We start from the raw sequence: 13,727 nt of genomic DNA on the forward strand, positions 1-13,727 counted from the left end.
AGCACCCTTTCTTTGAGAAAGGGATTATAAAAGCACCCTTTCTTTGAGAAAGGGATTATAAAAGCACCCTTTCTTTGAGAAAGGGATTATAAAAGCACCCTTTCTTTGAGAAAGGGATTATAAAAGCACCCTTTCTTTGAGAAAGGGATTATAAAAGCACCCTTTCTTTGAGAAAGGGATTATAAAAGCACCCTTTCTTTGAGAAAGGGATTATAAAAGCACCCTTTCTTTGAGAAAGGGATTATAAAAGCACCCTTTCTTTGAGAAAGGGATTATAAAAGCACCCTTTCTTTGAGAAAGGGATTATAAAAGCACCCTTTCTTTGAGAAAGGGATTATAAAAGCACCCTTTCTTTGAAAAAGGGATTATAAAAGCACCCTTTCTTTGAGAAAGGGATTATAAAAGCACCCTTTCTTTGAGAAAGGGATTATAAAAGCACCCTTTCTTTGAGAAAGGGATTATAAAAGCACCCTTTCTTTGAGAAAGGGATTATAAAAGCACCCTTTCTTTGAGAAAGGGATTATAAAAACACCCTTTCTTTGAGAAAGGGATTATAAAAGCACCCTTTCTTTGAGAAAGGGACAAATGGAGCACCCTTTCTTTGAGAAAGGGACAAATGGAGCACCCTTTCTTTGAGAAAGGGACTAATGGAGCACCCTCTCTTTGAGAAAGGGACTAATGGAGCACCCTTTCTTTGAGAAAGGGACAAATGGAGCACCCTTTCTTTGAGAAAGGGACAAATGGAGCACCCTTTCTTTGAGAAAGGGACAAATGGAGCACCCTTTCTTTGAGAAAGGGACAAATGGAGCACCCTTTCTTTGAGAAAGGGACAAATGGAGCACCCTTTCTTTGAGAAAGGGACAAATGGAGCACCCTTTCTTTGAGAAAGGGACAAATGGAGCACCCTTTCTTTGAGAAAGGGACAAATGGAGCACCCTTTCTTTGAGAAAGGGACAAATGGAGCACCCTTTCTTTGAGAAAGGGACAAATGGAGCACCCTTTCTTTGAGAAAGGGACAAATGGAGCACCCTTTCTTTGAGAAAGGGACAAATGGAGCACCCTTTCATGGAGAAAGGGACTATAGAAGCACCCTTTCATGGAGAAAGGGACTATAGAAGCACCCTTTCTTTGAGAAAGGGACTATAGAAGCACCCTTTCTTTGAGAAAGGGACTAATGGAGCACCCTTTCTTTGAGAAAGGGACTAATGGAGCACCCTTTCTTTGAGAAAGGGACTAATGGAGCACCCTTTCTTTGAGAAAGGGACTAATGGAGCACCCTTTCTTTGAGAAAGGGACTAATGGAGCACCCTTTCTTTGAGAAAGGGACTAATGGAGCACCCTTTCTTTGAGAAAGGGACTAATGGAGCACCCTTTCTTTGAGAAAGGGACTAATGGAGCACCCTTTCTTTGAGAAAGGGACTAATGGAGCACCCTTTCTTTGAGAAAGGGACAAATGGAGCACCCTTTCTTTGAGAAAGGGACAAATGGAGCACCCTTTCTTTGAGAAAGGGACAAATGGAGCACCCTTTCTTTGAGAAAGGGACTAATGGAGCACCCTCTCTTTGAGAAAGGGACTAATGGAGCACCCTTTCTTTGAGAAAGGGACTAATGGAGCACCCTTTCTTTGAGAAATGGACTATAGAAGCACGCTTTCATGGAGAAAGGGACTATAGAAGCACTCATTCTTTGAGAAAGGGACTATAGAAGCATCCTTTCTTTGAGAAAGGGACTATAGAAGCATCCTTTCTTTGAGAAAGGGACTATAAAAGCACACTTTCCTTGCGAAAAGGACAACAGAAGCACCCTTTCCTGTAAAAAGGATCTATAGAAGAACCCTTTATCAGAGAAAGGGACTATAGAAACATCCTTTCTTTGAGAAAGGGACTATAGAAACACCCTTTCTTTGAGAAAGGGACTATAGAAACTCCCTTTCTTTGAGAAAGAGACTATAGAAGCAACCTTTCGTTGAGAAAGGTACTATAGAAGCACCCTTCCTTTCAGAAAGGGACTATAGAAGCACCCTTTTTTATAGAAAGGGTCTATAAAAGCACCCTTTTTTTATAGAAAGGGACTATAGAAGCACCCTTCCTTTCAGAAAGGGACTATAGAAGCACCCTTCCTTTCAGAAAGGGACTATAGAAGCACCCTTTATTTGAGAAAGGGTCTATAGAAGCATCCTTTTTTATAGAAAGGGACTATAGAAGCACCCTTTCTTTGAGAAAGGGACTATTGAGACACCCTTCCTTTGAGAAAGGGACTATAGAAGCACCCTTTCTTTGAGAAAGGGACTATATAAGCACCCTTTCTTTGAGAAAGGGACTATAGAAGCACCCTTTCTTTGAGAAAGGGACTATAGAAGCACCCTTTCTTTGAGAAGGGGATTATAAAAGCACCCTTTCTTTGAGAAAGGGACTATAGAAGCACCCTTTCTTTGTGAAAGGGGCTATAGAAACACGCTTTCTTTTCTTTTTTTGTATGAAATGGTCCATTTTATTAAATGTACCAACAGAAAATCGCTACATTGGCATCACTACTCACTGTTGTGTTTGGTTTCGTAATCTCACACATTCACACTCTGTGTAACACAGATACTTTTTCAAGTATCTGCGAACACCATTCACTCTCTCATGCTCACTTGTTGATTGCTTTCATTGAGATTACGAACGGCGGGAAGAATAACAATAACACCCATGAAAAAATCATAAGAACAAAAAATGTTTAGTTTGTTAAAGATCGCGCGAATGGGAGAGGTCGTCGTTCGGAAAAGTAAGGAAATGTTTTTTTTTTTATTTTCTCTGATGGGAGAAAGATTCTTATGTTCGGATAATATTATAGAAAAGTAACGAATGGTAGGCAGGAGGTCATTGGCGCCGTTATTTCTGTTACCCAAAGAAGAAAAAGGAAAATATTATTAAAAAAAGTGTCAAAATTGTAAAAAATGTATGCAAAGTGTGAAGTCATTCCGATGTGTGTTTTGAAGTATAAAACTCGCGTACAATCTCCGCCCTCCCATATTGTCATAATAGAAAGTGCTGTTTTTTTTTAAGTTGAATAAATTTCTATTTGAATAAATTTCTAGTTTTGTATGTGGACCCGAAATTGTCGCTACAAAACAAAAAAAATGTGTATTGAAATAAAAACAAATGCATTAAATTCAATTTCATGAATAAATAAAAAAGAAAAAAAAATCCCAAAAAATATGTGTAGTGAAATAAAAACAAATGCATTCAATTCAATTTTATGAATAAATAAAGAAAAGAAAAAGTGTATGTGTGTTTGTGCTTGTTTTTTTATCTCAATAGGGTGAATATATGGGCTGAAAAGTATCGGTCTTCTATACCAAGAAAACCAATAGTAGGAATTTCGGTTACTTGTCGGATCGGAAAGTTGTATGAAGTTGTTGACATAATGACAGAATGAAATGTCACAGCGAAATCGAAGAAAATCCTTGGGAGATTCACAGGGGAAATGTATCTACGGCATTTATCTGCGAATTCGAAACGAAATCTGGACGAAAACAAGTAAGAAAGTGTCAGTTTGGTGTGCCGACAGAGGCTGAGGGTATCCCTCGGACCTAAAGATAGAACGTAAATACAATACTTCTGACGTCTATAGGGGTTTTGGTTCCATGGTCCGAAGTAGTCAATATAGTCGGACATTATCAAACCTCATCTATGCCGCCTGCAAATAATATTACCAAGGTCATAAAGTTATGACCAATTCGGTTACTCTCTTCACCATTTCAGCGAACATGTTTGAAGTTTGTTGCAGAAAGGGTCTATCGAAGCACCCTTTGTTGCAGAAAGGATATATAGAACCACCCTTTGTTGCAGAAAGGATATATAGAACCACCCTTTGTTGCAGAAAGGATATATAGATGCACCCTCGGTTGCATAAAGGGTCTATCGAAGCACCCTTGTTGCAGAAAGGGTATATAAAAGTACCCTTTGTTGCAAAATGGATCTATAGAAGCATCATATGTTCCAGAAAGGGTCTATAGAAGCACCCTTTGTGGCAGAAAAGGCCTATACAAGCACCCTTTGATGCAGAAAGGGTCTATAGAAGCGCACACCTTCTCTTAAAAAGAGTCTATAGAAACAACCTTTGTAGCAAAAAGGGTCTACAGAAGCACCCTATGCAGCGGAAAGGGTCTATAAAAGCACCCTTTGCTGAAGAAAGGGTCTATAGAAGCACCCTTTGCTGAAGAAAGGGTCTATAGAAGTACCCCTTGTTGCAGAAAGCGCCAATAGAAGTACCCTTTGTAGCAGAAAGGTCCTATAGAAGCACCCTTGGTTGCAGAAAGGGTCTATAAAAGCACCCTTTGTTGCAGAAAGGGTCTATAGAAGCACCCTCGGTTGCATAAAGGGTCTATAGAAGAACCCTCGGTTGCGTAAAGGGCCTATGAAAGCACCCTTTGTTACAGAAAGGATCTATAGAAGCACCATTTGTTGCAGAATGGGTCTATAGAAGCACCCTTTGTTGCGGAAAGGGTCTATACAATCACCCTTTGTTGTAGAAAGGGTCTATAGAAGTACCTTTTTTTTTAGAACTGGTCTATACAAGCACCCTCTGTCGTAGAAAGGGTCTATAAAGTACCCTTTGTTGCAAAATGGATCTATAGAAGCATCATTTGTTGCAGAAAGGGTCTATAGAAGCACCCTTTGTGGCAGTAAAGGCCTATACTAGCACCCTTTGATGCAGAAAGGGTCTATAGAAGCACACTTTCTTGCAGAAGGCACCCTTTGTTGTAGAAAAGGCCTATACCAGCACCCTTTGATGCAGAAAGAGTCTATAGAAGCGCACACCTTCTCTTAAAAAGAGTCTATAGAAACACCCTTTGTAGCGAAAAGGGTCTACAGAAGCACCCTTTGTTGAAGAAATGGTCTATGGAAGCACCCCTTGTTCCAGAAAGGTCCTATAGAAGGACCCTTTGTAGCGAAAAGGGTCTACAGAAGCACCATTTGTAGCGCAAAGGGTCTATAGAAGCACCCTTTGTAGCAGAAAGGGTCTATAGAAGCACCCTTTGTAGCAGAAAGGGTCTATAGAATCGCCCTTTGTTGCAGAAAGGGTCTATAGAATCACGCATTTTTGCAAAAAGGGTCTATACAAGCACCCTTTCTTTGAAAAAGGGACTATAGAAGCATCCTTTCTTTGAGAAAGGGACTATAGAAGCACCCTTTCTTTGAGAAAGGGACTATAGAAGCACCCTTTCTTTGAGAAAGGGACTATAGAAGCACCCTTTCTTTGAGAAAGGGACTATAGAAGCACCCTTTCTTTCAGAAAGGGACTATAGAAGCACCCTTTCTTTCAGAAAGGGACTATAGAGGCACCCTTTCTTTGAGAAAGGGACTATAGAAGCACCCTTTCTTTCAGAAAGGGACTATAGAGGCACCCTTTCTTTGAGAAAGGAACTATAGAGGCACCCTTTGTTTGAGAAAGGGTCTATAGAGGCACCCTTCCTTTGAAAAAGAACCTATAAAAGCAACGTCATTTGAGAAGGGGTCTCTAGAAGCACCCTTACTTTCAGAAAGAGTCTGTAGAAGCAACCTTTCTTTCAGAAAAGGTCTGTAGAAGTATGCTTTCTTTCAGAAAGGGTCTGTAAAAGCACCCTTTCTTTCATAAAGGGTCTGCAGAAGCACCCTTACTTTCAGAAAGCATCTATAGAAACCCCCTTTCTTTGAGAATGTGACTATAGAAGCACACTTTCTTTGAGTAAGGGACTATAGAAGCACACTTTCTTTGAAAAAGGGACTATAGAGGCACTCTTTCTTTGAGAAAGGGACTATAGAAGCACCCTTTCTTTGAGAAAGGGACTATAAAAGCACCCTTCCTTTGAGAAAGGAACTATAGAGGCACCCTTTATTTCAGAAAGGGTCTATAGAGGCACCCTTCCTTTGAAAAAGGGCCTATTAAGGCAACCGTCATGTGAGAAAGGGTCTTTAGAAGCACCCCTAGTTTCAGAGTCTATAGAAGCACCCCTAGTTTCAGAGTCTATAGAAGCACCCTTTCTTTCAGATAAGGTCTGTAGAAGCACGCTTTCTTTCAGAAAGGGTCTGTAAAAGCACCCTTTCTTTCATAAAGGGTCTGCAGAAGCACCCTTACTTTCAGAAAGCATCTATAGAAACCCCCTTTCTTTGAGAATGTGACTATAGAAGCACACTTTCTTTGAGTAAGGGACTATAGAAGCACCCTTTCTTTGAAAAAGGGACTATAGCAGCACCCTTTCTTTGAAAAATGGACTATAGAGGCACTCTTTCTTTGAGAAAGGGACTATAGAAGCACCCTTTCTTTGAGAAAGGAACTATAGAGGCACCCTTTCTTTGAGAAAGGAACTATAGAGGCGCCCTTTCTTTGAGAAAGGAACTATAGAAGCATCCTTTCTTTGTGAAAGGGACTATAAAAGCACCCTTTCTTTGAGAAAGGAACTATAAAGGCACCCTTTCTTTGAGCAAGGAACTATAGAGGCACCCTTTCTTTGAGAAAGGAACTATAGAGACACCCTTTATTTGAGAAAGGGTCTCTAGAAGCACCCTTACTTTCAGAAAGAGTCTGTAGAAGCACACTTTCTGTCAGAAAGGGCTTGTAGAAGCACCCTTACTTTCAGAAACGGTCTGTAGAAGCACCTATTGGTCTATAGAACCCTTTCTTTCAGAACGGAGTTTTCTTTTATAAAAACCAAAACTTTTCAGCCCATGTTATAAAACCGAATTTACACGGACACCTAAAACATGTTTTCTTGAACAGATATTCAATGGACAACCTAAATGACGCGTTTTATTAAAATTCGTTTAGTGTAAATGCGTCATAATAATATATTATGTAAATATGTATTGCATTTGTTTAATAAAATAATCAAAACAAAACACCTTCAATTACTGTGTGACATATATTTGCAGCATCTCAACCATAGAGAGAATATTGAAGTGAGATGTTTAAAAACCGGAATTTTTTTCTCTATTCACCTTGTTTTCTTTATAGTGCGTGTGTGTGACGACGTTTGAATTTGATGCATCTTTCACCGTTCATCTATCTATCCCCCCGCCAAACAATGCATGCAACAGTAATGTTGTTGTTGTTGTTGCTGTTATGAAAAAATACCAAAAAGATCATACTATCAATTTATTTGCTATCGCATTTTTCTCGGCTGTTATGTCAATAGAACCGAAAGAGATTTTTTGTAACAATAATAGTGGGAAATAAAACAAAAAATTAAAAGAAGAAGCAAAAAAAAAAAACGATTATATTCGATTGGTGTTGTTCACCTTGAAAGAACTGACTGACACGGCGTTAGTACTTACGCGGATTTGTTGTTATCAATGCACAGTAAGTATCTGTATTATTTTTACACTCAAGATAAAATGTCAATTGCAATAAATGTTGTAATGCATGTTAAAGGTAGCCATTGTGGTTGTCTGTCATAATCACAACTCTTATATTTATCTCATTAAATTACCTCAAATTAATATCAAGAGCCAAAGAAAGAGATTTTGCATTAATTACAAATGAAAAGCCAGTAGAAAGAGGAAGGGAAAGAATAACAAGTCAGGCTGATGTTGCTTGTTTAAGACCGTTCAGAGTTTTTATTTTGTTAGATGCAATAAATGACTTGAACTTTAACCCTTTGGGAAGGAGAAATCGCTTTCTTCAATTGCTTTAATAACTACTATTATTCATACACTCATGAAAAAATATCAATAAATTGTTAAATTTTATTTGTTGTAGTTCTTAAATTGGGTTCTCTCTCGTTCTATTGAGTACCTACATATGTAAAAATTAATAGCAACAGTTTTTTTTAATTATTAAATGCCTGTCAACAACAACACTTTTAGAGGCAAAAAATTGGATTGTTTTGAAATTTTCACCAGACGACTGTCTTCTTGTCCGCTAAATATAAGCAGCCTTTCTTTTACAAATGGTCTGTAGAAGCAACCTTACTTTCAGAAAGGGTCTGTAGATGCACCCTTTCTTTCAGAAAGGGACTATAGAAGCACCCTTTCTTTGAGAAAGGGCCAATAGAAGCAGGAATTTCTTCATAAAGGAACTATAGAAGCACCTTTTCTTTCAGAAAGGGACTATAGAAGCACCCTTTCTTTGAGAAAGGGACTATAGAAGCACCCTTTCTTTGAGAAAGGGCCAATAGAAGCAAGAATTTCTTCATAAAGGAACTATAGAAGCAAGAATTTCTTCATAAAGGAACTATAGAAGCACCCTTTCTTTCAGAAAGGGACTATAGAAGCACCCTTTCTTTCAGAAAGGGACTATAGAAGCACCGTTTCTTTCAGAAAAGGACTATAGAAGCACCCTTTCTTTCAGAAAAGGACTATAGAAGCACCCTTTCTTTCAGAAAGGGACTATAGAAGCACCGTTTCCTTCAGAAAGGGACTAAAGAAGCACCCTTTCTTTCAGAAAGGGACTATAGAAGCACCGTTTCTTTCAGAAAAGGACTATAGAAGCACCCTTTCTTTCAGAAAAGGACTATAGAAGCACCCTTTCTTTCAGAAAGGGACTATAGAAGCACAGTTTCCTTCAGAAAGGGACTAAAGAAGCACCCTTTCTTTCAGAAAGGGACTATAGAAGCACCCTTTCTTTCAGAAAGGGACTATAGAGCACCCTTTCTTTCAGAAAGGAACTATAGAAGCACCCTTTCTTTCAGAAAGGGACTATAGCAGCACCCTTTCTTTCAGAAAGGGCCAATAGAAGCAAGAATTTCTTCATAAAGGAACTATAGAAGCACCCTTTCTTTCAGAAAGGGACTATAGAAGCACTCTTTCTTTCAGAAAGGGACTATAGAAGCACTCTTTCTTTCAGAAAGGGACTATAGAAGCACCCCTTCTTTCAGAAAGAGACTATAGAAGCACCCTTTCTTACAGAATGGGTCTATAGAAGCACCCTTACTTTCAGAAAGGTTCTGTAGAAGCCCCGTTACTTTCACAAAGGGTCTATAGAAGCACCCTTTCTTTGAGAAAGGGACTATAGAAGCACCCTTTCTTTGAGAAAGGGACTATAGAAGCACGCTTCCATGGAGAAAGGGACTATAGAAGCACCCTTTCTTTGAGAAAGGGACTATAGAAGCACCCTTTCTTCCAGAAAGGAACTATATAAGCACCCTTTCTTTGAGAAAGGGACTATAGAAGCACACTTTCTTTCAGAAAGAGACTATAGAAGCACCCTTTCTTTCAGAAGGGGACTATAGAGGCACCCTTACTTTCAGAAAGGGTCTGTAGAAGCCCCGTTACTTTCACAAAGGGTCTGTAGAAGCACTTTTTCTTTTAGAAAGGTTCTGTAGAAGCACCCTTTCTTTAAGAAAGGGTCTGTAGAAGCACCCATTCTTCCAGAAAAGGTCTCTAGAAGCACACTTACATTCAGAAAGCGTCTATAGAAGCACCCTTTCTTTTAGAAAGCGTCTATAGAGGAACCATTTCTTTCAGAAAGCGTCTGTAAAATCACCCTTTCTTTCAGAAAGGGTCTGTAGAAGCAACCGTTTTTTCAGAAACGATCTGTAGAAGCACCCTTACTTTCAGAAAGGGTCTGTATAAGCACCCTTTCTTTCAGAAAGGATCTGTAAAAGCACCCTTTCTTTCAGAAAGGATCTGTAGAAGCAGCCTTTCTTTCAGGAAGGGTCTGTAGCAGGACCCTTTCTTTCAGAAAGGGTCTGTAGCAGCACCCTTTTTTACAGAAAGGGTTTATAGAAGCACCCTTTCTTACGGAAAGGTTATATAGAAGCACCCTTTGTTACGGAAAGGTTATATAGAAGCACCCTTTGTTACGGAAAGGTTATATAGAAGCACCCTTTCTTACCCTTTTGGTCATAGCAAAGTTACGAAAATCGAGCAGAAATCGGAGGCGAAAAATTGTCGTGACCAGAATAAAAAAATCTACCTAAGGCAACAATTTCAATGCGATCCGAGAAGCGTCACCAAGCAAAGCAATAGTAATAAAATTAAACATTTCCCAAAAAACCAAGACACATATTTCGGGAAGTATGGACTTCCTACCGGAAAACTTTATATGGTTACGATCAGGATAACATTGGCCAAGACTCCCAAAAACATTTCAGAAAAAGTCAAAGTGAATATTGAATATTTCTATATAATGGAAGAGCTTTTGTATAGAAGTGTTCCTTTGTATAGAATGCATGTATTTCAAACTTTTTTTAATTTTATAAAACTTCCAATTTAAAAAAAAAAAAACTTAAGTTAATAATTCAATTCATAAACATTTGTAAGAGCAAACAAATTTAAGTGCATTTTAAAAACATAAATTAAATTCGTGCATGTACAAAAATACATACAAAATGTAGCAAGCCGAACTATAACAGGGTAATTTTCGGAACCCATATCTCGGGAAGTATGGACTTCCGCAATAAATGTTATGTATATATATATATATATATATATATATATATATTTGTGATCAGGGTACCTACCTGTGCAAAAAATCTGGTCCCGATCCGAGCTTAATGCTTAATGATGGTAATAGGCGAATCTATTGTATGTATCGTAATCGATGCAAAGCTGTAATGCGTAATGAGAGGAGAAAATTTTATGAAACAATGTTTGGTCGTATGAATGATACTCAATTGTGGAAATCGCTTAAATCCTTTGGTTGTCTAGATGATGGTGATGAGGTTCCTTTTATTGATGTTAATGCGGTTAATGATTATTTTTGTGGCGTGAGCAACTCGAGTTTGATGGTTAATAGGAGAGTTGATGAGACCAATGTTGAGGATTCCTTTAGGTTTTACTGTGTGTATATTGAAGATGTTGTGAGTGCTTTGCGTAAGGTTAAGTCTGGAGCTGTTGGTGTTGATGGGTTGCCTATTAAGTTTTTTAGGTGTGTCTTTCCTTATATATGTGGTCACTTTTTGCATTTTATTAACACTATTTTTATGACGTCGACGTTTCCGCAAGCCTGGAAGGTAGCTCGTGTTGTGCCTGTGCCAAAGAAAGGGGGTTCGTATAATCACACGAATCTTCGCCCAATAAGCATATTGCCGTCGATGTCGAAGATTGTTGAACACATTGTTAAGAATGCTATTGTAGAGTTTATTGATGACCGTAAGTGTTTGAGTAGTTCCCAGTATGGGTTTCGACATGGCCATAGTAGTACTTTGCATTTGTTATGCCTCACTGATCTTATTCGCGATGTTTTCAATGGTTCTGATGTTGGTTTACTTGTTGGTCTTGATTTGTCCAAGGCCTTTGATTCCGTTGATCATGGCCTTCTGCTCCACAAGTTGAGGCATAAGTTTGGTTTTTCTCTTTCTGCGTGTAGGTTGATTTCTTCATATGTAGTGGGTAGGTCCCAGTTTGTGGAGCATAGGGGTGTACGGTCTGATGTTAGTGATGTTCGGCGTGGTGTCCCGCAGGGTTCGGTGCTTGGGCCCCTTTTGTTTATAATGTTTATCGATGACATTGTGGATTCAATTGCAGGTTCTGGCTGTAGTATTTTTATGTATGCGGATGACATCCATGTTTTCTTCAGGAGTGTAAATCTCTTGAATCTGGAGAATTTAGCAAATTCTGTGCTACAATCGCTATCACTTTGGATCTCCTCTAATGGTTTGGCTATCAACTGGGATAAAACTGAAGCTGTTGTCTTTAATACGCCTGTTAATTCTGTAATTCCTAATATCTGTGTGAGTTCTTCTGTTGTTAATGTTGTTGGTGAGATTCGGTGCTTGGGTGTAGTCATCGATTCTAAGCTTAGTTTTGTAACGCATATTGATGTTCTGTTGTCTCGTGTTCGCTTTCAGCTTAGGAGGCTTTATAGTCTCCAAGTATATTTACCCCTTAATGTTAGGCGGAAAGTTGCTATGTCGTTGTTGATGTCTCATGTAAACTACTGTTTGGAGGTTGTTTCTGGAGCTAGTTCTTCTCAAATGCTGCGTGTTCATAAGATTGTTAATTCTATTGTGCGATATGTGTTTGGTTTGCGACGTGGCGATCATGTTTCGCAATTTGTTGTTAAATTCCTGGGCTTGTCCTTTGACAAGTATGTTGAATATCGCCTTCTTTTATGCCACTATAGGATAATGAAGGACGTCAACTCTCCCCTCTTTAATAAGTTTGTGTTTAATCGATACTTTAGGAATCCTCAATTGTCATTTCCTATATTTTCGTCGTGGATAGGAGAGCATTCTTTTGTTGTTAGGGTTGCAAGATTTTGGAATCGGTTACCTCTTGACCTACGTAATTTTGCTTTCTCCACCTTTGTTTTTAAAAGAAGGTGTTTTGAGCATCTCTCTAACAGATTAATGTAGATTAATGTTTGTTTACTAGTCACTAGTTACAGGGTATACATATATACTTATGATTTTTGTGGCTGGGGAGCCATATTTATATTGTTTGTTTTTTTTTTTTTTTGACTTTTTTATGGATTTGGTTCCTGTAGACCTTCTATGTTCACTCTAGTGATTGAGTGAAACATAGCATTTATTGTGTAGGGACGTCCCTTGCTCATCTCCCCTCCACTTTTCTTAACATTTGTTAAGTGAAGTGCAGTGGTTAGTGGCTATGAATAGGGAGTCTATTTATATTTGTATTTCAATGAATTCCTTTGATAGTCATTAATCATAGTATGCATAGTATTTATGTATATATTTTATTTATGTATTTACATATATATTTAATTTTAATTATTTACTTCTAAGTTCTTGGTGTTTGGATATTGTAGTAAGATAATATAAGTTATTGGCCATGTTGGCTTTTTTATATTACATTTGATGAATAAATGAAATGAAAAAAAAAAAAAAAAAAAAAAAAAAAAAAAAAACTCAACAACATAAGCCCACAAAACTTGAATTATTCATGTATTCTTTCAAAAATCTCCACACACAATTTTAGATTGGACGCACGAAGTTTCTTCCAACTTTCTGTTTTCATGACTTCTTTCATATTTCCCTTTATGAATTGAAGAGCACGGTTTTTGAGATGTTCATTTGAATTAAGATCAGCCAATAGAATAACATCACCAACTGAAGATACATCCATGCTTTTGGTTAATATATTTTCACACATTATTTCCAAGTCCACTAATGCATATGTATTGGCAGCAGAGAATAGATCAAATATCATTTCCTTGGGTATTTCCTTACCCGTGTATATAAACGTTAGCATATCTTGCATTACTTGTGCATCCATATCATCAATATTTATGCGATTTGTCTCAGCAAAGTCGCCGCGAAGCATGGTGGCAAAAACTTCGCTACGTCCACTCAGAATAACTTTGTGAGCCTTGAACTTGCATCCATCTCGTGTAATCAGTGTTATATCGCTAAATTCCTCGTTTGCCAACATTTTGCCAAAATCAGTAACTGTGGTGGTGTCAACTTCTGGCTTCTTACGTTCCGATCTGACATGGATGATAACACTATTTTGGTTATTATAATTACCACCAATCTCGAAAAAGCAGATTCTCTTATTTTTCTCATCGATTGAAATATTTTTTGTTTTGTGGCTCAGACTGTTCGTAATTAAAATCAGCGTTACTTCGAAATGTGGTGCCTCAGTCCAGTTTCCCGATCTGCGTATCGAAGAGCTTTTCTACTTCTATTTTCCAAACCGATTTAATACCCTCATCCTCCAATGCAATTTCAGTTGATATTCCAGCTGTATTATTTGTGGGTAGATAAAAAATGCACAGATTTTTATTGAGATGTCTGAACATTTTCTCGTTTCTTTTATAAAAACGTGCAAAAACTTGTGTTTGGAAAATGAATAAAATTG

The 13,727-nt window shown here is 38.1% G+C and overlaps 1 protein-coding gene across 19 annotated transcripts in view; it reads left to right on the forward strand.

Annotated features, from left to right (window-relative positions):
- Positions 1-2,633: 2,633 nt before the first annotated feature.
- Positions 2,634-13,727, forward strand: part of Cln7 (CLN7/MFS domain-containing 8) — a 63,680-nt gene continuing 52,586 nt past the window's right edge. Inside the window, exons 1-4 of one of the 19 annotated variants that reach the window (XM_073981569.1) lie at positions 2,721-2,766; positions 3,080-3,266; positions 6,745-6,923; positions 6,979-7,323. The gene's annotated coding sequence lies outside the window, so the exon portion shown is untranslated. Of the gene's footprint in view, positions 3,267-6,744; positions 6,924-6,978; positions 7,324-13,727 lie in introns of all 19 variants that reach the window. The other 18 variants (XM_073981570.1, XM_073981580.1, XM_073981582.1 and 15 more) reach the window with 18 other exon arrangements.

The sequence above is a fragment of the Musca autumnalis genome, unplaced genomic scaffold (assembly GCF_047663935.1).
Source record: "Musca autumnalis isolate F117 unplaced genomic scaffold, ASM4766393v1 scaffold_4, whole genome shotgun sequence".
NCBI classification, from domain to species: domain Eukaryota; kingdom Metazoa; phylum Arthropoda; class Insecta; order Diptera; family Muscidae; genus Musca; species Musca autumnalis.